This window comes from Oreochromis aureus, linkage group 23, assembly GCF_013358895.1.
Source record: "Oreochromis aureus strain Israel breed Guangdong linkage group 23, ZZ_aureus, whole genome shotgun sequence".
NCBI classification, from domain to species: domain Eukaryota; kingdom Metazoa; phylum Chordata; class Actinopteri; order Cichliformes; family Cichlidae; genus Oreochromis; species Oreochromis aureus.
Genome location: NC_052963.1, coordinates 25,755,967 through 25,781,042, shown reverse-complemented (window position 1 = coordinate 25,781,042; position 25,076 = coordinate 25,755,967). Strand labels below are relative to the sequence as shown.

Sequence of the window (25,076 nt, the reverse complement as noted above, 5' to 3'; positions counted from 1 at the left end):
TACAAGGGTTTTATTACTGATTTTAAAGAAGGAAGATGTTCTGCTGTAGAGAGGTAATCAATATATACTGTGCTTTGACAAAATACTTGTCTCCTTCTTGATTCTTCTTTTTTTTTTTTTGTATTTGTCACACTGAAATTTCTCAGATCCACCAAATAAATATTATTTTCAGACAAAGATAACCCGAGTAAATATAAAATGCTGTTTTTAAATAGTTATTTTATTTATTTAGGGAGAAAAATATTTATCCAAACATAGTTGCCAAATTAAAAAAAAAGACTTACCCCTCAGGAAATCATCACATGGTGGGGCTAGGTTTCACAGCAGGCTCACCCAAAACCTTGGCTGATTGTGACCTACACCCGTTTTCACACCTTGGCTTGTGTGATTAGGCTTCAAACAACTTAAAGAAGTCCAGAAGCTTTTCTTCTCAAGCTCTTTAAACTACCATGACCTGGATGGCTGAGAACCTTCTCAGACAAACATTGTAAGATTGCTGATTTGATTTTTGGTCTGCTCCAATTTCATGCCAGTGTATTCTCAGGCAAGATACTGAACCCCAAATTGTTAGGGTTTGAATGTGTGTTAATCTAGATAAAAAGCACACAGGTAGAAAAAAACATGGGTGTGAAAGTGGCATGTTGCATGAAGGGTTTTAAGTGCTCAAGAAGAGTAGAAAAATCACTAGCTCAGGGCCTCTACCAGAGACATGGGAGCTTTACGTCCTCTGCAATATCTTAGTAGTTGCAACAACAGCACTAGTGTGATCACTAGGGAGATCACAGATGTTGTTCCTGGAATCTGTTGGAGCTAATTGCTCCCACTTTTGTTTGTTCATTGCCCAGAGTGCTGTAATTACTGTTGCCTTTACCTTCCACAACTTCTTTAACTCTTCTTTCAGTCCTCTCACTAGCTACAGTATACTGTTCTGTTTGCCATCTGTCTTAAAGATATTGAATGCTGGATGACTAATAACCAACTCCAGTTAAGCAGTGATGAAACTGCTTCACTGGAACAATTTACTTTGGTCGTATATCTAGACACACAGTTTTCAGCAATTTAGGTTGTCTTACTTGTATATTAGGTCTCACCGAAAATACTTTTTTTTTTTTTTTTTTTTTTTACTGTAGCCTTGATTTGACAAGCAAATTCATTCATATTCTTTGATAAGTTAAGACTGTTTAAATATGGTTGCTAAATAATTTTTGTTATTTACTACTACTTACAAAATCTGTGTCATTACTCAACAGATGGGACCAAGAGAGCTCAGAGTCTCCCAGTAGCAAGTCTACCCAGCAGCATCACTTGGACTCCATATTTATGGTCTGTACAACAACTACATTTGCATGTTTTACATATTCTGCACACAGCCCTCTCCATGCTGCACTCTGTAGACGAGTGAACTGTGTCCAACATGGATCTGATATTTGGCTCCATAATTTCAGTTTGATTCCATGATATTAGTCTGATTTGGTCATTCATATAGTATTCTGTTCCAGTTGCTGGAGGACAACATCATCACTTTTGTCAAGAGTGAGCTGAAGAATATCCAGATGGTTCTCAATCCAGATTACCCAGAATGCCTAAAGAGTCAGAGAGAGGATGATGAAGAGCTGGAGAGTGAGGCTAGAGAGCAGATAAGAACCAGCAGAGAGGCATTTATGAAGATCACACTGAACTTCCTGAGGAAAATGAAGCAGGAGAAGCTGGCTGACTATCTGCAAAACAGTAAGATGATTTCTTAAAACATGTGAGCTGCTAGATGTAATGAATGTTTACTAGTGTCTCAAGAAAAGGATCAACATGTAGTCACTCTAGAGGACCAACATACTCATGTCTACATTTGTTTTATTCAGAACATGCTGCAGTTTGTCAACGTGCACTTAAATTTAGCCTGAGAGAGAAGTTCCAGTGTGTGTTTGAAGGGACTCCCAAAGCAGGAAACCCAATCCTTCTGAATCAGATCTACACAGAGCTCTACATCACAGAGGGAGGGATTACAGAGGTCAGTCGTGAACATGAGATCAGACAGATTGAAACAGCATCCATGACACCCGACAGACCAGAAACAACAATCAAACTAGTAGATCTCTTTAAAGCCTCACATGCAAGGGAACAACCAATCAGAACAGTGCTGACAAAAGGAGTGGCTGGCATTGGGAAAACAGTCTTAACACAGAAGTTCACTCTGGACTGGGCTGAAGGCAAAGCCAACCAGGACATCCAGTTCATATTTCCATTCACTTTCAGAGAGCTGAATGTGCTGAAAGAGAAAAGTTCAGCTTGGTGGAACTTATTCATCACTTCTTTACTGAAACTAAAGAAGCAGGAATCTGCAGCTTTGAAGACTTCCAGGTTGTGTTCATCTTTGATGGTCTGGATGAATGTCGACTTCCTCTGGACTTCCACAACACTGATGTCCTAAATGACCCTCGAAAGTCCACTTCAGTGGATGTGCTGCTTATAAACCTCATCAGGGGGAAGCTGCTTCCCTCTTCTCACCTCTGGATAACCACACGACCTGCAGCAGCTAATCAGATTCCTCCTGAATGTATTGACATTGTGACAGACATCAGAGGATTCACTGACACACAGAAGGAGGAGTACTTCAGGAAGAGGTTCAGAGATGAGGAACAGGCCTCTAGGATCATCTTCCACATCAAGACTTCACGAAGCCTCCACATCATGTGCCGCATCCCAGTCTTCTGCTGGATCATTGCTACAGTTCTGGAGGATGTGTTGAAAACCAGAGAGAGAGGAGAGCTGCCCAAAAACCTGACTGAGATGTACATCCACTTCTTGGTCATCCAGGCCAAAGTGAAGAAGGTCAAGTATGATGGAGGATCTGAGACAGATTTCCACTGGAGTCCAGAGAGCAGGAAGATGATTGAGTCTTTGGGAAAACTGGCTTTTGATCAGCTGCAGAAAGGAAACCTGATCTTCTATGAATCAGACCTGACAGAGTGTGGCATCGATATCACAGCAGCCTCAGTGTACTCAGGAGTGTTCACACAGATCTTTAAAGAGGAGAGAGGACTGTACCAGAAAAAAGTTTTTTGTTTCCTTCATCTGAGTGTTCAGGAGTTTCTTGCTGCTCTTCATGTCCATCTGATGTTCTTCCACTCTGGAGTCAGTCTTCTGGAAGTACAAGAAGCAACATCCAGGTTTTCTGAAACAACAAAAGAAACACGTTTCTACAAGAATGCTGTAAAAAAAGCTTTAAAGGATCCATATGGACACTGGGATTTGTTCCTCTGCTTCCTCCTGGGTCTTTCACTGCAAACCAGTCAGACTCTCCTACAAGGCCTGCTGACACAGACAGTAAGTGCCTCACAGACCAATCAGACAATAGTCCAATACATCAAGGAGAAGCTCAGTGAAAATCTGTCTGCAGAGACAAGCATCAACCTGTTCCACTGTCTGAATGAACTGAATGATCGCTCTTTAGTCAAGGAGATCCAATGGTACCTGAGATCAGGACGTCTCTCTGCAGATAAACTGTCTCCTGCTCAGTGGTCAGCTCTGGTCTTCATCTTACTGTCATCAGAAAAAGATCTGGATGTGTTTGACCTGAAGAAATACTCTGCTTCAGACAAGGCTTTTCTGAGGCTGCTGCCTGTGGTCAAAGCCTCCAACAAAGCTCTGTATGTAAATATGTGTTCATCCCTTTTGAACCTTAAATTGTAATGATGCAATAGTCAGTATGTCTGTGAAGGTTCTCAGTCATCCAGGTCATTATAGTGTAAGGAGCTTGGAAAGAAAAGCGTCTGGAATTCTTTAAGTTGCTTGAAGATGTTTCACCTCTCATCCGAGAAGTTCTTCAGTCTTAGGGCCAAATGGTGGAAAATCCTCGATGTAAGCCCTGTGTCTTCAAGCAACTTAAAGAAGTCCAGCCGCTTTTCTTTCCAAGCTAATTACATGCAATAGTAATTTTTCTTGTTCACTATCAATAAATAAGTGATTTCATTTGATCACAAATATGATTTTTTTTCAGACTGAATCTCTGTAACCTCTCAGAGAGCAGCTGTGAAGTCTTGTCCTCAGTTCTCACCTCACAATCCTGCAATCTGAGAGAACTGGACCTGAGCAGCAATGACCTGCAGGATTCAGGACTGAAGCTTCTGTCTACAGTACTAGAAAGTCCATATTGTAACCTGCAAAGTCTCAGGTGAGGTCAAATGATATACTGCATTGTTGCTGCCTCCTGTTTGAGAAAGCTTACTTAATTGTTGCAGATTCTAAGTTAGAATCAATCTTTAAAAATGAATTCAGTATTTCTAAATCTAGTAGCTCCTCATGGTTTTATTTTTCAGATTGACTTCCTGTTACTTAACAGAGAGAAGCTGTGAAGCTCTGTCCTCAGTTTTCATCTCCCAGTCTTTTCGTCTGAGAGAGCTGGACCTCAGTAACAATGACCTGAACGATTCCGGTGGAATTCTACTGTCTGCTGGATTGAAAAATCCACACTGTACACTGAAAAGTCTCAGGTCAGGATTTAGACATTACCACTGATTATGTACCCCTCTTGAGTCGATGGACACGCCAGTGCATCGAAATCAAATGACCAATTTAACATGACATAGCAGCTAAGTTTCCCATTGAAAGTGCAGACTTCAAACTACATACCATTTATTTTTAACCTGTAGCACTGTAGACTCACTGTAGGCTCCCCTTGTTAATAATTTAGTTTTATTCATTTATTTGGTAGCACTTTAATATAATGTCACATTGTTAAACATTAGTAAGCTATTAGTAATGTAGGAGCAAGTCATTTATGTATCACTGCATATAACTCAAGTGTGTACTAATGTAGTTCCTTATTAGTAGGCTTGAGGAGCTGTCAGTTGAACTAAAACTGTTGATCTAGCATTCTGAGAAAGATTAGAAAGAGGGGATCATATGTTATCTTGTCTCTATTTTCTACTTGTCAAATTGAGAATTTAATTTAAAAGCTTTCTCCTCACATTCATAGTGTTGAATAATTACTCCCCATCAAATCTTTAAGACCAGTTAAGATTCAGGAAATATACTTTTACTACTTTTAAGATTAGGCCTCATAATTTCCTTTTTGATAAAGCATATAGTTAGGACTGGATCAGGTGACTCTGAATCTTCTTAGTTAACTAGTTTAGGTTGCTGCAGTTTCCCGTGATACAATGAGCAGGTTTCTTGCCCCCATCACCAGCCAGTACTCTAAGCCTGACTGTCCTGATGTTCTCTCTAATGTTGTAGGCTCTTATCTTACATTGTGAAGCAATCTGAGACAACTTTTGTCATCCGTTGTAATTGTCACTTTTTAAATAATGCTAAATTTAACTGAATAGATCAAATGCATTATGTCTTGTGAGATTATTCTGTTATCATATGTTACCTTATATATGTAATTAAAGTAGTTGAATTATGATACTGCTGTAGATCATATTATACCCCTTAATATAGAGTGTGTGATCAGTATGTAGTTTTAGTTTGCATTGTACTTCTGACTTAAAAGAGTGTGAAAATCATTAGATCTATTGGATTGACCTGTATTACTCGACACTGTTGAATGTGTTACACTGTTTCTTGACATTTCATACTGCTGAATCATGAAGAGAATGTTGTGTGCAGAAGACCTTGTGCCGATAATAGAAGAGACGACCACATTCCATACCCCCACCTTTACAGAGAGCAGAAAGACAGGGAGCCGAGGTCATAACTTAGGCGCCGTAAGAGAGAAAAGAATGTGAATGTTTAGGCTTTTACGACTAGGTGGGGGCCACTAGAGGCTATAAAAGGCTGAGTAACCCGTCACCATTTTGAGACATGCTGTGACCCTCTGCAAGCATCTCTCCCGTCCGGACGTTCTTATGCTCTTAAGTGTTGAATTGTATGGAAATAAATAATTGTTGGTTGAGCATTTATACACCGAGTATTGTCCTTCCTTCAGCCCAAAGATTAAAAGAATTGGGAGATTTTAACAGTCTGTAAAACAAAAAAGAAAAAGAAGTATTCAGAGTTTTCATAATTTTATGTTGAGAAGCTTTTTCTGAAATTGTTCCACAATTTGAAGACACTGGATTTGTGAACCTCTGCACATTCTTACATCTTAGCAACTGCTTCACTAAGATTTTCTTTTTATAGCCAGTAACGATATTGACCTGTTGCCAGATTAGCTGCAAAATCTTCCTTGAGCTGTTTCTTATTAGTACCACTTACTTTTACAGCCTTTTGTTGCCCTTGTTCCAACTTTTTTGAGCTGTCTTGCTGCCTTTAATTTCAAAATCAGGTAATATTTTTCATGAAATAGTAAAATGCCTCTTTTGAAACATCTGATATATTTCTGAGTTCTATTTTTAAAAAGTATAGTTTTATGAGTTTTGTAAATCATTGCATTCTGTTTTAATTTAAACCCTTGAATTAATTATATTACGTGTCTGTAGTCTTTCAGGCTGTCTTATTGCAGAGAAAGGCTGCATTTCTCTGGCTTCAGCCCTGAGCTCCAACCCCTCCCATCTTAGAGAGCTTGACCTGAGCTACAATCATCCAAGAGAGTCAGGAATGAAGCTGCTTTCAGCTGGACTGAAGGATCCACTCTGGAGACTGGAAACACTCAGGTACAGAAGGAATGCCTAATGCGGGAGGACAGGTGTTTTTACCTTCAGTATCAAAAAAATAAATTGCTGCAGCCTGAATATACAAACATCAAAGAGGTAGACTCTTTAAACAAGATGCTCTTTCATTCAGAAAGTTACTTAAAATAATCAGCTTTGTGATTTAAGAAAAACTTTCTGCCTTTCACTATTTGTGTGTGTGTGTGTTTTAGTATATCCTGTTATATTGCACTACACTGTGACATTAATAAAAAGTAGCTCTAAATATATATTTTAAAAACATGTCTTTATCTTTTACAATCACACTCCTTTGTGTCCCAGTAATGTTTATGCCAGGGTACTAAAGAGGAGAGTCCATCTGTTAGTTGAACATTGGATTCAGGAAGAGTCCTTATTGTGAAACACTGAACCAGCTTTTTATCCTCTCAAGGATATTTGAGGGTGCCCAACCAGTCTTCAAGTGTTTTGTGACAGGGTCCTTAGGGGTGTCTTGGGGGGGTAATTCACGAGTATGATGTCTGGTCCATTGTTACAGGCTATGTAACCCTTGGCAACCATCGCGAGAGCTTGGTTTATATTGCCGAAAGTCAGTTGGATTAATTTCTGGTGGGCGTTGGACTCAACCAGGGCTACCCTTTGTCACCAATTGAGTTTTTTTCTTTTGGCTTCACCGGTTAGTGAACTTCAGCTTGCACTGGAGCTACTTAGTGTCTTTAAACAAGTGTAAAATGGTGTGAGTGAGAATCAGCACTTCTAAGCAGAGAAGTTTAAGAACCTTTGGGTCTTGTTCCAAACTTAGGGTAGGGGGAGTTAAAATAAGACTGACAGATTGGTCTGCCCTAATCAATCTGGTGTGGTGAAGAGAAAGTTGAGCATAAAAGCAAAGCTGTAGATTTACTGGTCAGTCTATGTTCGTACGCTCACCTACAGACTGGTGTCAGAAATGACAGAAGCGTCAGAAATGAGTTTCTGGCTGGGCTCTCTTTTAGAGTTGGAGTTAGGAATTTGGTCATTAAAGAGAGAATAATAGTAGAACTGCTACTTTTCCATATCCAAAGGAGCCAGTTGAGGTGGTTTGTGAATCTGAGGCCTGTTGTTAAAAGAAGAGGGGGTGCTACACAATGACAAACATGACCCTATCACAACTCTTTTGGGATGTCACTTCCAACAAAAATGCCATTTTTTTAAATGGTAGACTCCCAGTTTGAACGGTGAATTTTTTTTTGTTCTATTGTAATAACACATATAAGTTTATGAGGTTTGCAAATCACTGCATTACATTTTATGCAAGATATGCAGATTGTTCTGCTGGTCCCAACATTTTTTGGAATATGGGATAAATGGGTCTCCTTGTGGATTAAGACTTTTAAAATGGAAAAAAGTAACATTTCATGTGATGTCAGTGTTATGTTGATGTGTCCTTGTCAAAAGAATGTGCTGGTCTGACCCCCCTCCTCCTTTCAGGGTGGAGCCTTCAGGAGAACAATGGTTGAGACCAGGTCTGAGGAAGTGTAAGTGTGTTTTTAATGTGATTCATGAAAATAAAGCAGCACACATTCAACCATCTTCAAACTGTCACATCACTCATTCACATCTCTGATGTCAGGAGTCATCATCAAAGTGTCAATCAATGAACAGATGATGGATCAATAACTGCAGCTGGATTGTGTTTGTTCTCTCCATCAGATTCCTGTCAACTCACAATCGACACAAACACAGTAAATAGAAACCTCAAACTTTCTGACAGCAACAGGAAGGTGACACATGTGGAGGAGGTTCAGTAATATCCTGATCATCCAGACAGATTTGATTACTGGCCTCAGCTGCTTTGCAGAGATGGTCTGAGTGGTCGCTGTTACTGGGAGGTCGAGTGGAAAGGACTGGCTTACATATCAGTGAGTTACAGAAGAAGCGAAAGGAAAGGAGATAGTAGAGACTGTACCTTTGGATTTAATGAAAAGTCCTGGAGTCTGAGCTGCTGTGATGACGGCCCTCCTTCTGTCAGTCACAATAAGAAAGTAACATTTATCTCCTCCTCCTCCTCCTCCTCCTCTGTCTCTAACAGAGTAGCAGTGTATGTGGACTGTCCTGCTGGCACTCTGTCCTTCTACAGAGTCTCCTCTGACACTCTGATCCACCTCCACACCTTCAACACCACATTCACTGAACCTCTTTATCCTGGATTTAGAGTCTGGCTTTCTGGTTCCTCAGTGTCTGTGCTGAGTTGAGTGTAAAGAGAAACACTCTGACTGTTGAACAGATAGTTCAGTCTATACATGTCTGTCTCTTTCACCCAGAAACACGTTTTCAGAATCCGTTATTTTGTTCCTGTACAGTTTTCTAGTTTTATTGTTATTTTGTTAGTATCAGAATTTGACCCAATGTCAGATTATAGTGAGACTCTCCTGTTTCATCAGAAGAGAAAATTTCTCTCTACTCTGAGTTTAGATTATGATCAACATTCACTGAAGCTCCAATGAAACCAGCATTTTCTTTAACTCTGAAAGAAAAATATGATCTCTTGATACTCACTGCTGGTTAAAAGATGAACTATATTCTCATATTCATGTCAGGCTCTCATTTAATATGTAGAACGTTCCTTCATTTACTTTTGTTATATATAAGTGGTTACATGTATAACCCTGATGTTAACCTTGGTCTCATGTTGAGTAAACATCACCTACAGACCTGTAAGTAGGAGAGCTGAACCCATTTTCCATGTTTTTATCTTGTTTGTAAGTAAGTATTTTTTGTGTTAATTAAAAGATATTTATGACAATAATTCAATTAAATTTTATTTATATATCACACCTGTTTTAATATTGCTTTTTTCAAATAATTGTGCTTATAACTGTTTTCAACCACACTGATATAGATTTATATTCATACTGTTAACACTGGACTGTTAATACCATGAAAGTATCAGAATCAGAGCCCTCTAGTGGTCACTGTCAGTAACTACAACTCTCTGTATACAATAGCACTGACATTATGAACTCTATGAGAAGTTAATGGAAGCAATCTTGTTTTTCTCTTGTTTCCCTCACTAACATCAGCTGTGTGCAGCTTAGCTTTAACAGAAATAGCAGAAAATAGTCAGTTGATAATCAGCAGCTGAACTCCTCTCAAAAATAGTGCATCATAAACTCGTCTCCAACAGGAACTAAAACTTATTGGTAAAGATATTAAGATACAAATTTGAACTTCTTGATTTCACAAACAGTGTCTGATAGAGGAGGAAGCTGCCCTTCATGCCTGCCCTGTCTGATTACTGTATGCTTTATATTACTTTTGAGTGTTATTTGAACAATCACACATATTGGAACCTTTTCAGTTTCCTTTAATCAGAAATGCTGTTCAAGTATAGACAGTAGATGCTTATATATGATGTCTCAAAGGGGACTAAACAACAAGAGTACCTCCTGTTCAAACTGATACCTAGAAAACCTCAGTTATTTTGGACTGGATAAGTTTTATCTGTGTGGGTTAGAGACAGGTCCAGGATATGTTTAGCCTAGCATAGCACAAACACCAGAAAGAGGGGAAGGCTGTTATCCAAGTTTAGAAATAGTAAGTGTTCTAAGTGTTAACAGGTCACTCACTGACCTAATTGGCCATTTAGTAAAATGACCTTTGCACTGCTGTTTGCTTCTAACAGTGACCAGTGAAACACTTGCTTGTGTTAAAATATTAAATAGTGAACTGATCGTCTGGACTTTGTGATAGTCACCTGTGACAGAACAGGCTAGAATTTTTAGGTGCCACAGAGGTATCCTTATCTACTTTGCTAATTTAATTCAATTAAAAAGCAAAGAATAGGAAACACTGAATGAAGTGTTGGGAGAACAGGTGACACAGTGTTAGGACTAATGGATGTTTTTGACTATAAAGCCCATCTGCAAGGACAATACAGGAACACAGAAAGAGGCAGATGTGTTGGAGAGAAACAGAAGTGCTGTACATTGAGAAAAAGACTGGTGTCCTATCTGGACTCATAACAAATGAAAGAGGGACAACAAACAGTTGTGTTGGATACTGACAGTAGAAACTGACCAAACCAGTTGTTCTGTCATCACATACATGTTTAAATATTTGTGAAGCCTGTGCGGCACGTGGGTATATAAATACAATACATTTGGATTATCACAAATAAGTGGTCCTTTCCTCTGAGTATCAGTATTCACTAAACAAACAGCATTTATCGCAGTCTGGTATTTTTTATTAATTATTTATTTTTATTTTGCTCCCTGCAGAATATTTGAGGGGGTAGCCGAGAACAAGACAACACTGCACGCCACCACCAAGGTTAACAGTGGGGGTGGAGCAAGGGCTTACCTTAACTAACCCAGGTTGTCTTCTTTCATAAAGACAACAGCAGGCTCATCTTAAGGCTTCCCATTGCTATTCTGAGTCTAGACTCATTCTACAAACCCAAATCCCCAAAGTGAGTTGGTGGTGAGTGAGATATCCTGCCCAGCAGATGGTGTCCTGGTGAACTATTATGCTGAAGGTGGCACACAAAAGCAAGAAAACCACAAACCATGTGAGAATGTTCAGTGCACTCATTGGTCACATGTATCTGGGACGTGAGCAACAAAAGTAAATACAGGAAATACGGTAAGGGGAAATAAGGAGGGGGCCAGACACTTTTTTCAAATCACTGTAAAAGCATTAATGAGATAAATGACCTCTGTGGCTTTAAAGTTTAGGTAGCTTCACTGTGTTGCCACATGGTATTAAAGAATATAACAGTGGAGGATCAGATGTTTTGGGGGGTTTTCCTGATAGGGACAAGGGTCAGGCTTTCAAATAAATTAAAACTCTGTCTGGGTCTATGGGTAAGCTCAAGTGGAGGATTGCTGCCAACCCCCCTCCTCAGCATTGCTTCAAGGACAGTTAATATGACCCGGGGGTGTTGATTCATTTAAAATAACATAATCATCCTGCTGTAACCAGGTTACTGTAAGACTAAATAAACCACACTGGAGAAGACATTAACCACACATTTTTAGATTCAGTGCGACGTTACACTTCTTGATGATATTACCATCTCTGATTTTCATCCAGAATCACTATTGAATGCTTAAAATCCAACAACTTGTCTTTGATTAGATTGAGCACAGTAGGTGGGTTAAATCCTTCTACCAGCTTCCCTCTACATATCAGTTTAAAACCAGTTGAACCAGCCACGGTGCTTTCAGTGCAAACAGTAATGTTTGTTTTGTGTTTTCTATTTGTGCAGAGACACAGCGTGACGGCAAAAAACAAAACAACCTGATCTTGTTTTTGGTTAAGCAGCGCCTACTTCCTGGCCGTGTTAGTTTGAGGGAAATCAAAGGGCAAATTTGATGCAAAGGAAAAAGGAAAGAAAGGATAGAAATGTTACTGCATCTCTTTGAAAGTGTAATTTAGAAAAAAACTCAAAGAAGAGAAGGAATGGGGAAAAGGTGGAAGCTTTACTTTTCACATGAAAGTCTATTGTTGAGAAACGTAACCTTGGAGTGTGTACTTAAATGACATAGACCGCTGTTCCTGCTAAGCCCCTCCCATCTGTCCTGCTACAGTAAGAAGTCCGGATTGTGGTAAAGTCTATGAGGACAGCAGGTGATATTTAAATCACTCCACCTCTCCTATTACCCCTGCTGACATGCAGACATGATCCGAATGAAACCGGCTGAAACAAATGTGGTGTTTTAAATACAAACACTGACATTTGCATGTTTTCAGTCCAAACACATTCTTGTCAGAGACAAACTAACAGAAACTGACCTGATGTAATTCTATTTTAGTTATGTAGCACTAAATCACAACTATAGTCACCTCAAGGTGGTTTATATTATAAGGTAAAGACCCTACAATAATAATAATAATGATGATGATGATAATAATAATAATAATAATAATAATAACAATAATAATAATAATAATAATAATAATAATAATAATAATAATAATGAATGTATTTACAAGAACACATCTGCATTATTCAGAGATCAGAGGAGGCTTTGTGTTCCTGTGCCCCCTGGGAGAGCAGGATATAGAGGAAAATCAAAAGAAACTTTCAAAGGGACGAAATGGTGAAAATGAGAGATGAGGAAAACCTCATTTTTCAGATTAAAGTCTGGTGTTCAGAAACTTCACCTTGAAGGATGTACTTCAGTGTCATAGGCTGCTCCTCCTGCTGAGCCCCTCTCACCTGTCCTGCCTCAGGTGGAGTCTTCCCTCCTTCCAGGAAGAAGCTCAGTAGTGTTTAGTGTCCAGTGGAGTTTGAGTGGAGATTATTCTTCTGCACAGTTTGAAGAAACTGTAAGTTTGCCTTGTTTCCTCCTTTAACAATTTGTTTTCAGAAATGTTGCTGTCTGTTTCTGCTCTGTAATGTTGAGAGAAGATGAACTCTCTGTGGAGGAAGCAGAGAGGAGCCACTTCTCTCACACTCATGGAGCAAATAAATGTGGCGTGAGCTCAGTTGGAGGAGTAATTATACACTGACGGACAGGAGGTCACAGAGGACTTTGTGAACTATTATTTATCATAGATCTATTGAAGTCTACATATAGATTCAACATGTAGGCCTCTGGTTATAAAACATTGTGTCACTATCTGTTGGCTCACCTCCTGGAAATAATATTGACTGTTTTACCTTCAGAGGACTCGTGTTATTCAGAAACTGATGAGGTTAGACTGACCAAAAGTTATATTAAACTTAGATCTGTCTGTCACTCACTCTGACCATTTAAAGACAATTACATCTCAAAACACATTTTTATTTCTTCACTCTCAGAGTTTCTCTCTGACTCCTTCACTCCACCTGAGTCTGAAGCAACTGTCAGTGACTTCCTAATAGATACAGTTGATGTCAGAGCTCATTTAAATCACAGTTAGATCACACATGGCTCCCCAGAGACTGTCTTTAACATCACTGGTCAATGATTAATTAAAAAACATCATCATAAAGACAGAGCCAGTGATCTGCCTGAGCTTTACATCATTATAATTGCTGACTACCTTACCAGCAGACCCCAGTATGTGAGGCTGCAGGACTGTGTGTCTGAGGTGCAGTAAATTCAAATAAACTCTTCTGAGTTTCTGTTTTTGACTCTGACCAGACACAACTTTCACACCGATCTTCTAAATGTTCTTGTACTGAACAGCAGACTGTGTTCATGTGCTAAACAGGAATCATTTCCTTGTTACTAAAACACATACTGGAGTACGATTTCACTAACTCAGAGTTCAGCAACCGTGGCAGTTTGTCTTAAAATAACTGTAATCTCCAGATTTCCACTTTTGGTTGATAATTATTCTTTTTCTTAATGTGGCCCTAATACTCCTTAATAGATTTCAGTCAGGCAGTAACTGTTAAGTTTAACCATAAAAGGCTTGTTAGAAATTATGAAACTCTGAAAGGCTCAGTTCAACAGGTATGAAATCACCACCTGTGGCCAATTCATTCTCTAGAAAATGGCTAATAGCGGGATCTGCCTATAAAGTCTTTGTTTCTGTCATGAACAGAGATGGGCAGTAACGCGTTACTGTAATCCGATTACTTTTTTCAGGTAACGAGTAAAGTAAGGGATTACTATTGCAAAAACGGTAATTAGATTACCGTTACTTTCCCGTAGAAACGCTAGAAATTACTGCGTTACTAAAACCGTGATTTTTTTTTTGCGAGAATCTCTCATGACAGTGACGTAAGCGAGTGCGACGTTCGTGACAACAGCTGTGTGCAGATCAACAATGGCTGTGTCCCAATTCAGGGTCTGCACGCTTGAAGTACGCGCACTACGCGTACTACGGACGGTGCGTACTATAAGTACGAGAAGTGCGCAAGTGAGAGGCTTGTGAAATGGGACGGTCTAGCCTTCGTCGTGCTGCTCAGGTTGCCTAGCAACCATGATACCAACCGCGAGAAACGTTACATACAGCTTTGTGTGACAGAAATGAAGGAGAAAAAATGTTCTGTTGGTCATTCATTTTTGTCATGACATCACTTTGATTCATGATTTGAGTATCTGAGGCTGAGACCACGGGACTGTAAAACATGATAGTTGGGCTTCATTTCTGTACTGAACAGCCATTTTAAGATTAGTTAGTAAATAACAATTAACTAATGTTCATGAGACTAAAATCATCTCACTGTGGTAATGTAAATATAATATGGCCAATATTATAGTATTGTCAGATTATTATGATATATATATATATATATATATATATATATATATATGTATATGTATATATATGTATATATATATGTATATTACAGCAGTGAGCTTGAACTTAAATCACCTTAAATCTTCAAAGACAAGTATCTTTGACAGTGTATATATAGATGTATTATGCATAAGAGACAAATATTGTTCGTTTAATATGTTGGCATTACTAAATTTGGCTCAATGCTTACATATATGTGTAAAAAGGAAAATGTACGAGCTGTGAAAACTGTTTCTGATAGAATGAAGAGTAGACTGATATATTAAATATTCCTTTATTGGGTGAGAAAATCAGACCATGTCATAACTGCTTTAAGTCATACAGAATAGATATCAGAGCCTTAAACAGGCTGACTTCTGCTAAATGGGTCAAACTGGGCAGAAAGTATACAAACATATAGCATCCTAAAAGAATATGATGTAACACTATAGATCAACTTACCTCAGAATATATAAAGCATATAAACAATTACAGTAATATGATGCAACAAACACAGCAGTGCTACTAATCCAAAATACTCAAAGCTTCATAGAACTGAAACAAACATTTATTTTTAGCTCCATTCTGCTGCTGATACATACTTTAGGTTTCTGAATATTAAACTTGTTGCTGTCTTTCATAGTGTGTAACTTGAAGGCCCTGAGTACTTTCTCCCACACTGAAAACACTGGAATGATCAAATTATTTGAACATTACCTAATAAGACTGATTCAGGACAGACAATTAGTTATGTTAAACTTTCCTAGCAGTCCTTCACAAACAGGGAACAGTCTGTCTATTCTCTCCATCTGTCAGCTGCTGCTGGCTCTTCCTCCTCCTCTTCCTCACACACTGCTGAGTTTGTCCTGGTGGATCATCAGGGGTGCAAAGCCTCACAGATGATGTGCAGCAGTGGGTCCCTCAGTCTGTCCTCACTCTGGACACTTGCAGTTGTCACACATGGAAATCAAATGTGTGATAAGCTGCAGGATTCAAACACAAGTGTAACTTATAAATACATGTTCATACATTTATTCCACATAGAGAGAAAGAGAAAGAGAGAGAGTGCAGGACAGACAGACAGGTGACAGTCTCAGGTGTATACACTGCTACAAAACACACGTTACAGTCCGTTTGACTCGACACCACCGAACAGAGGCAGCAATATAACATAGCTAACATTAACAGTGCAGTGAATCCTGCTTGTGCTGTGATATTCAGGACTGCAAACCGAGCAGCATCACTGACTTTCAGCTTGTTGTGTTTGTGGATATATGACTGACTTTAATTACGCATAAAATCATCACATTCTCTGTAAGATAAGGTCCGGGCCTTGGACCGGTACCGGTCCGTGAGTTTTTTGGTACCGGTCCGTGAGAGTTGAGGCCCAGGTGTGAAATGTATGGTTTTCAGGGATTTTTATCGGTTTTCAGCGTTATTTTGTTATCGTTTTTATCGTTAACTCGGTTTTCCTGGGTCTTTTCACGTGTGTTATGAATAAATCTTCTTTTTTTTCAGTACCGGTACTAGTTTTATTTTGTTGTATTTATCCGCGACACCTTAAAGGCCGGTCCGTGAAAATATTGTCGGGCATAAACCGGTCCATGGCGCAAAAAAGATTGGGGACCGCTGGGTTAAAACACTCGACTCCAGGTACACGACGTCCAGCTGGAAACACTTCACGCAAGTCGAGCTGTCTGAGATTCACAGAATTTACAGAATTGTCTTATATCGGGATATGAGATTTTGGTCATATCGCACAGCCCTAATATATATGGTTGAAAATTGTAATGCTGGAGCTGTGAGGAGAAATAATGTGGCAGAAATAATCAGCTGTAGTTTATCTGTTGGCTCATTTTTTGCAGAGAGACGCTGCAGACAGAGAAACAGTCCATCCTGGTCCTCCTGTTACTCACAACTTGTCGAGAGTGCTTGTGGAACAAGTCTTCTGACCGAGGCCAGTACTGCGCATCAGGTTTGATCTCATTTAGGTAATTTTGTTGTTAACCCTGGAATTTCTGTACTGCAAAGACAGATTACCTCTCACCAGGCTATGTTACCATAACAACTTATGCTGCAAACCTGATCTTCTGTGGTGTTGTTTCAGATCAGAGATCAACAGTTATCAAATCTATATTTTTGAGTCTAATTAATTTGAAAACTTTACTGAGATCAACAACTGCTAGTTACTACTTTTACAGTGCACTTCCTCCCCGAGGTCAAAGGTTAATTCAACCTTTAGTTGTTTTTTTATAGCTCTCTGAAAGGATTCTCAGTATGCGTGTAAATAATGTCACAGCTCTGAAAAAAAACTCCCACTTTTTTTTAGTTTGTTTAGTCTCATTCATAGACTCACACAGACTCTGCTAACATACTGAGTTGATGGGATAAACACATTTATGCTTCATTTAGTAGCTTCATTAAAACAGTCTATCATCTACAGACTGTGTTTTCCCTCCTTTGTCACAAACTTTGAGTCATTTCATCTCAGAGTTAGAAGGTTTCATGTCTTCACAGGTCAGTATGTGAACTGGCGCCCCAGTCTGACCAGTCAGAGAGCATATTTACAAGTGAGGCATTGAAGGATCTCATAGATCAGTTTGTACACAAACAGTAAAAGACTGTCTTTAAATAAAGGTTTTTAGTGGAACTCTTTATTTGATTTGTCTTCATTAAAAGGAGGTTTTTCTTTTTCTTCAACTGTTTTGCTGTGAATATTTAGCTTTTTTAAAATCATGAGTGTGAGTGAATGAACAGATTATTGTTCATAATTTTTCTGTATTTGTTTCTGAGCAGCAAAAGAAACTCTGAAATGTCCGAAAGTCAGATTAGTGCCAAGGTTAGTCCTGTTCATGTGTATGCAGGAAAGCTGTGTACTGTGAGCCTTTAGCAGGAGGAGAATCAGAAACCATCAGTCAGAACTCGGTCACATCAGATTCAGATGTTTAATCCAGATACTGAATTTGTTGGTTTTTGTTTCCCAGGAGAAAACTGTAGTCTCACCATTAAAGTCAAACACAACAGTGTGCTGCTGATTCAGTCCTAAAATAAAATAGTTTGTTATAATGTGTGAGTTTATTCAAGTTATTAACTTATGTATTTTATTCATCAAACACTTAAACCATGTTCATTCTTGTTTAACTATACATGAAGTTTTTGCTAATGTGCAGTGTTTAGCTAACATGATCAGAGGTGTCAGTGTTTATGTGACGTCGGCGTGTTGTCCATGCTGACATACATTGGAGAGAAATATGGAGGAATGATTATAGAGCAGTGATCAGATGATTAATCCATAGTCTGTGAACAGATGGACACTCCATTCAGCTTCGAATTTCAAAATTTTATTTAAAAAAACCCCATAAATTAAAACCTATAAACTGAAAATTAATTGATAATGTAGATAATAGTTAGTAACATCAATGTTTGGCTGTCTACTTTAATACTAGCAATTACTACTAGATACACTACTAGACAGAGGGGTCTTATTAACAGCAAATCAGTACAGTTCTCTGCACAGTACACAAGAATAATTAAAGTGAAGTTTTTAACTCTGCTTATCCTCTTTGAGTCATGGATCAGCGGAAATGTTTTAAAATGTTGTTCAGATGTATTGAACTGACTGAATATTAATAGACTGAAGCTTTCAGTCACAGTGAGTCAGTGTGTGTCAGTGAATGCATCGTGTGAGCTTCATGTCTCCATCAAGTGGACTGATAGTAGAAGTAGAGCAGCTGATGGCAGCTTCCTCTGCCTCACACTGGTGTCTGACTGCATTTAGCTGACACTGAGATGAAGCAGAAAGAAGCAGCTGATATTTGGACAGCACACATGATGGAAAGGAGGATTTCAGTTGATGTACGCATGAATTTTTTTGTGTTTCCTCTGCGGATGAAGGTAGAAAGTGTGTGTGAGCTGATGTGGATGTGAATTCAGCAGCATGGATCAGTGTGAGGACAGAGAGGAGGGAGTCCCTCCCTCTAAAAGAGCCAGAGAGAGCCAGACCAAAGCTCAGAGGTGAGATGACCATCTCTAACTGTCCATGACTCTTCTCCATGTCACAGCTCAGCACTCACATCACTGCTCCATCATTATTCACAGGAACCAACCTGGACCTGAACCCAGCTGTGTGTCCTTAAGGAGCGACCATTCAAAGGATTTTGATATTGATTTGAAACAAAGACATCTATCTGACACAGAGTAAGTATGTGTCAGCATTAAAATGGGGCAAAAAAAAAATTTGAGGACAAATTGTTGAATAGAATGATTTGAGTTTTGGATGATTTATTATATCTGCTGTAGTTTGCTCCATCATATTCATCGTGTTTGTAATTTGTTTTCTTCTAGTTTATACAAAACTATTTTAGTTTCACAATTATTTACAGAATTTAAAACTTAACCCTAAAGTGTGCTTTGGGTTTTTTTCTCTGTCAGGATGTATCAGAAACCTGAACACAGCTGTGTGTCCTTAAAAAGCGACAGGTCAATGGATTTTAATCCTCATTTTAAAGAAAATACTCCTGCTGCAGAGAGGTAATGTGTCACTAAATGTTCCTACTCACTTAGGTTGAACTGTTTTTTCTGAAAAAAATTCCAACATGTTTAATGTCACAGCTCAGCTCTTTTTCACACACTTTTATGTTCATATGTAAAGCTGTGTGTTTCTGAGTTCTGTTTTTTCCCTTAAACACAGCAGTCAAAGAATGAAGAATGAATATTTTTTGATGCATTTGTACTGTGAAGAAGCTAAGTGTCAGTTTTACATATTGTATTAACATAATTGACCTAAAATCATGCAAAAAGTACATAAGTTTGCAGCCAATGTCTCAGGCATTTTTATACAACTGTTTAAAATTAATTACAAATGAAATCAAATGTAATGTTTTGGGGTTTTTTGTTTACTTTGTGTGCTTTCCTTCGAAAAACATGCTTTCACTGTTTCTTCCTGCACTAAACATGATCACAGTATTCAGGAAAAAAGCTTCACAAAAATGATTTTGCATAACAATTGACAGATCAACACCATTTTAAAACTGGCATATAGTTTGAAGTCCACACTTTAGAAATACATTCAAAAAGAGAAAATGGGGCAGTTCTGGTCTGTTGTGTTTTTTTTGTGAGTTACGTTCACTGGAAGAACATGATGCTGGAGCGGGAATTATTATGTAGGTGTTTTTACCTGTGTGCTTGATTTCTGTTGACCTTTATAAACATGTTTTTATGTACATTTATATCATATGTTATGCTACTAATATATGAACACCTGTTGATGCGCAGATTTGATTCTTCAAGATAATAATTGGTACTAATGGGTAGTTTTGAAATGTTATTTTTTTTAATAGTTTTTATTTTATGACAGGTTCACAGGGTGATTGTTATGAGTTATGGCTCTTTTTCATATTGCAAATTGTTTGAAGTTAAATCAATTTCTAATTAGTGGAAATTTGGTTCACCTTGGAAGGGTAACCCATTTTAAGTGCTAAAAATGTCAGGTAGATTAACTATTTGTTCCTTTAAGACAAACATAACAGCCATTATTTTTGACTCTGACTTGACCTCATCCACAAACACCTGTCAAAAAGGACAATAATGAAGATGGATGATAAGATCTGGGAATAATGTTCACAAAGTTCTTTGTCTCATGAGATGTACTTCACAAAAGAGTGGGGTATTCTTTTGGCTTTAAAATTTAAAAATGTAATGTAAATATAAAAATAAACCAAATTCAAAAATAAAACTCTTCATACTTCTCATCTGATCTGATCTTCTCAAATGTCAGAGAGAAGGATCTCCATTTTACGAAACACCAAGAGAAACATCAAAACATCTTGTGTCCTTTAGCTTGTATTTATCTCTGTGTGGAAAGTCATAATGTGAACTAATTCTTCATGATTCTTCATAGAGTGGACCAGGAGAGTTCAAAGGTTCCCAGTGATCAACCTGCCATGCAGCATCAAGCAGATTTGGACTCTGTATTTATGGTCTGTACATGTAGAACAACTGCTCTTACATCGGTTCTATTCACTGTGATCTCCATACTGCACTTTATACACCACTGAATTGTTAATGTAATCATGATGGAGCTCAGGTTTTGTTCAATGATTTCAGTCTGGATAGATTATTCATATCGTCTTCTGTTCCAGCTGCTGGAGGACAACATCATGACTTTTGTGAAGAATGAGCTGAAGAAGATCCAGAAGACTCTGCGTTCAGATTACCCAGAATGCTTAGGGAGTCAGAAAGAGGATGAGGGGGTCTTAGATGATGAAGATAAAGAGGAGACCAGAAACAGCAGACAAGCATTTGTGAAAATAACGCTGCACTTCCTGAGGAAACTGAAGCAGAAGGAACTGGCTGACTTTCTGCAGAGCAGTAAGAGGATGTCTTTAAAAATTTAACCCTTTAAAACCGGTCGGCACGCTCTGTTTTGCATGACTATTTTTAAGTCTCTGTAGAACTGGAACCACGTGAGGTAGTGCACAAATTTTTTTTGCATATGAAACCGGAGGAGTTGTACTTGTTATACATGTTATGCCATTAGCTTGTCCTAGGTACAGTTTCCTTCCACATATAGCTTTGCAAAAACTGCATAAAAAGCACTTGCAGCAACAAAAACATAATACTCCAGAAACATGCTTTGCCGATCTGATCAGCTGTTCGCAACACTTCCTAGGTTGGAATAGACGTCAGCGCGAACTATCGTATGTCGGCCATTACCTGGCCGAAACCGGAAGTGACGTCCTTTTCGCGGAAAATTTTGTTTTTTACCTTCAGGGCCTTATAAACCTATACTGGTGTTTTTAAAAGTCATATTTGGCTTTATGCTTTTCTGTATAGTTTCTGGGATGCTATCGAGAATAGAAATATTTTACTGCTATTATTTGTTGCTATTTTATAATCGTCATTACCATTTCATGTGATGTTGCATTCAGATGCATTCAGATGTTCAAATATATTGGTATTATATTAGTTTTTATTACAGGTTCAGTTATAATTTATATTACAGGGGTTATCATAATCAAATATTAACAGGTTTATTACAGGTTGTTCTAAAATTTAAAGGTTTTCGAATGTTTTATATTCTTACATATAGTCTTCCGTGGGTGAGAAAACTGAGTTGCAGGCTGACAGGAAACGGCGTGCTTTTGCAAAAGTGAAACCAAAACCAGAGTCTGGGTTTGTATAATGAGTTTATACATTTTACATAGAAGTTAAGATCATCACAACACAGGATGGCCTTAGCCTGGTTGCCTCACGTGAGGTCAACTAAGGTGCAGAGAGCAGATGCACACTCTGTGCACGCCAAGAGAGACATACACACACACACTGTTAGGGGTGTAGGTGAGAGTTGACTGATGAAGCAGTAGATGCACGATGCGAGAGCTGAGCTGGCTTACGGAAACCACCGGGAGAAGATGGAAGCCAGTGTACTTTTAATTGTGCCTTGAGTTGTCAAATAGAACATTTGTGGTTTTGAAGCTGATGTATGTGATGACGCAATGAGGGGCGTCACTAAATATACTCTGATGCATATAAAACTGTATTTTGATGTTAGGAGGATGAGATTGTGGGGCTGTCTGCTTACGGAGTCCGCTCATTCTCCCACGCGTGTCATTTCATTAAAATCATCGTCTTTACCCTTTGGACCAGTGTGGTTACTTGCATTCCTCCTGTGTTTCCTTCCCTATATTTTTGAACCTTAACATTTGGGGGCTTCGTCCGAGGGGAAGTGAGACAGGACGGAGAAAGGTCCGGGCGTCAGGCGCTCAGGCATTGGTCAGTGGTCAAAGTGAGTGACAAGCCGGCATATAACAAAAGGTAGGCACCACCTGTTGATCTTATGAACCAAAGTGTGTCAAATTGGGCTGTGTAAATTGAAAGTCTACTCACTGAAACTACTGGTAGATGTCTGCTTTGATTTTGGTGAAAAGTTGAAGGTTGAAGTAATGATAATGATAAGGAAGTATAAGTGACAGTACTGAGTAATGAGAATAAAGGAATGAAAAGAGAATTAAAGCAGTTGGACTGCGAAGTGAACTTTAGAATGATAGGGAATTTGGTTATTGTGTGGGTTCAAGTCCCATTGGTTATGCAACCCTTAAGAACTTTCTCGGAGGTGGCGCTCCCTGCTGGATAGAGAAATCTATCCTTCACCTAGCGATGACTAGGGATAGTTTCGGGCAACATCCGAAGAGGACTGGGGAATCTCTAAAACTGTTGAGGGTTGTCCTCAATCTTAATCCTGTGTTGGGTGTAGATTGTTGTTTCAAATTATTCTAAATTTGTCTAGGACGACAGCGGCGTCTGTTAAGAAGCGCATAGCCCGGACGTTGCGATCCCTCCTCGATGCGGACGCGCATTGTTGACCTACCGGCGAGTAGGGTTAGCTCGGTTTGGCTTGACCGTGGGGTACAGGGCATCCTGAGATAAGCTAGGGGTTCAAGTCCCCTATTCTTGCGCTTTTTTGGCTACCGGTAAAGTAAGTTAGGGCTAGAAATCTGGACAGAGCAGTTCGAGTCTGGTCTGTTAAATTGGTCGCAAAAAACCTGAAGGTTTGCCCGTTCGAGTCGGTTATGGAAAATTTTCGAAATTTGTAGGAGCGACAAGGCCTAAAAAAATCTGTGCAGTTGTAATTAATAAGACGTCTGTAATATAAAATATGAGATCTATGAGTAGGATCAATCTCTGTGTCAGTAATGCACAGCCGGATGTGCACGGATGGTGTGTAAATGCAAATGAGCAGCGGAGACGCGCAGAGAGGGTGGTTTCAGTTTTCGAGAGGACTGAGCGCTTTGCTAAATGCCTGTATATAAGAGGTTGGTTTTGCTTATTATGAGAGTATGAATACAGTTTGAATATATTAGTGTGGATGTATAGTAAATGACTGAATTTTGATAGATGTATATTTCGTGAGCCATAAATGTTGGTGTGTTTTATTTTTCAGTTATGTGTGTGTGGGGAGAAGCGGGGTGTGAGACGATGAGAGGTTTCAGTTTTCTTTTTCTTTTTCTTTTGACTTGCTCTTTCTGATCATGGAAGGCATGTTTAAAATACTCGTATGAAAGCGTATTTTGTGTGATTTTAACTGTGTGAATGCTGTCAGTATGTGATTTGAGTGACTCTGCATGATTTGTCTGAGTGAGTGGAAAATGGAAGTTTGAGAGAGAGAAGGCAGTGTGTGTGAGACGAGTCATGGCGTCTGAAAGAGGTTAGAATATTTAAAAGTGTGTGTGAGAGGAAGGTGTGTGTGACTGATGATGTCAGGGGAGCACCCAGAGAAAGAGACAGAGTTAAATTCTAAGAAGATGAAGCGGATGCATGTTTTAAGAAAAAGTAATAAAGTAATAAAATTATATTAATTACAGGTTTTAGAAAAGAGACAGACTGAGAGAAATAAATACAGGAACTAACAATTACATTAATGAATTGAAAACGCATGCGTACACAAACTGTTACATGTGAAATTATTGTTGGAAAGTTTAATAAAGAAAGCAGTTTACACTCCTTTAATTTCCAGAACCAGTGTGTCCCCTAGGCCTGATAACACCCTTGCCCAGTGGGCTCCTGTAGTAGGCGGGCATGGAAGGCTGGACAGCCCATGACGGGTAAGATCCCACCTCGAAACCCTGGGACAACCTAAGGCAAGGCGCAGTCACGATTGCTCGAACCTAAGTCCCGGAGTGACCTTGGAGTCACTGGAGGAGACGGGATTTAACAGGTAAGGCCACTGGGCACAGACGAAGGGGAAATGTCATTCACAATGACCAGTGATGAGCCAAAGAGAAAACACACCCTGTCAAAAGGAGTTTGGAACACTGGAAAAGAAACATTTACAAGATCACAAAGATCATAAAGAAACATTTATAAGAATCACACATACAAACAGAAAATGCACTAACCTTACAGAGATAAGCTCATGAAGATTAATGAACAGATAATGATTTAAAACCTGGCTAAGAACACAAACATACGTAATTAAATCAGCCTGGTAATTTCATGAGGGTTAAAATGGTGTGAATGTTGGAGAAAATACACTTAAAACACACTTGGATAAAATAGAGTTGTGGAATAACTCAAACGAAGCTGTATGACAAGGTAGTGAGTTATGGAAAAAAACAAAAAAAAAAAAGAGGAGTAATTACTTAGGAGTGCTCTTGCACTGATTTATCAAAGTAAGTGATTAGTATAGAAAGAAAATGAAAATAATTCAATAATGTGATAAGGTTTAAACATGTATTCCTCTTGTTAAGTTGGCTGTTGAGCTGTGGGTTTATGCAAATTAGCTGGAGTGAGTGA

At 38.8% G+C, this 25,076-nt stretch overlaps 1 protein-coding gene and 1 long non-coding RNA gene across 2 annotated transcripts in view; both read left to right on the top strand.

Moving 5' to 3' along the window:
* Positions 1–25,076, top strand: part of LOC116321119 — a 72,810-nt gene that overhangs the window by 30,687 nt on the left and 17,047 nt on the right. The gene's annotated exons all lie outside the window — the stretch shown is intronic.
* LOC120436103 lies at positions 18,845–20,737 on the top strand. The gene is made up of 3 exons (XR_005610139.1): positions 18,845–18,980; positions 19,215–19,313; positions 20,683–20,737. It is a non-coding gene; the product is annotated as an uncharacterized LOC120436103 (long non-coding RNA).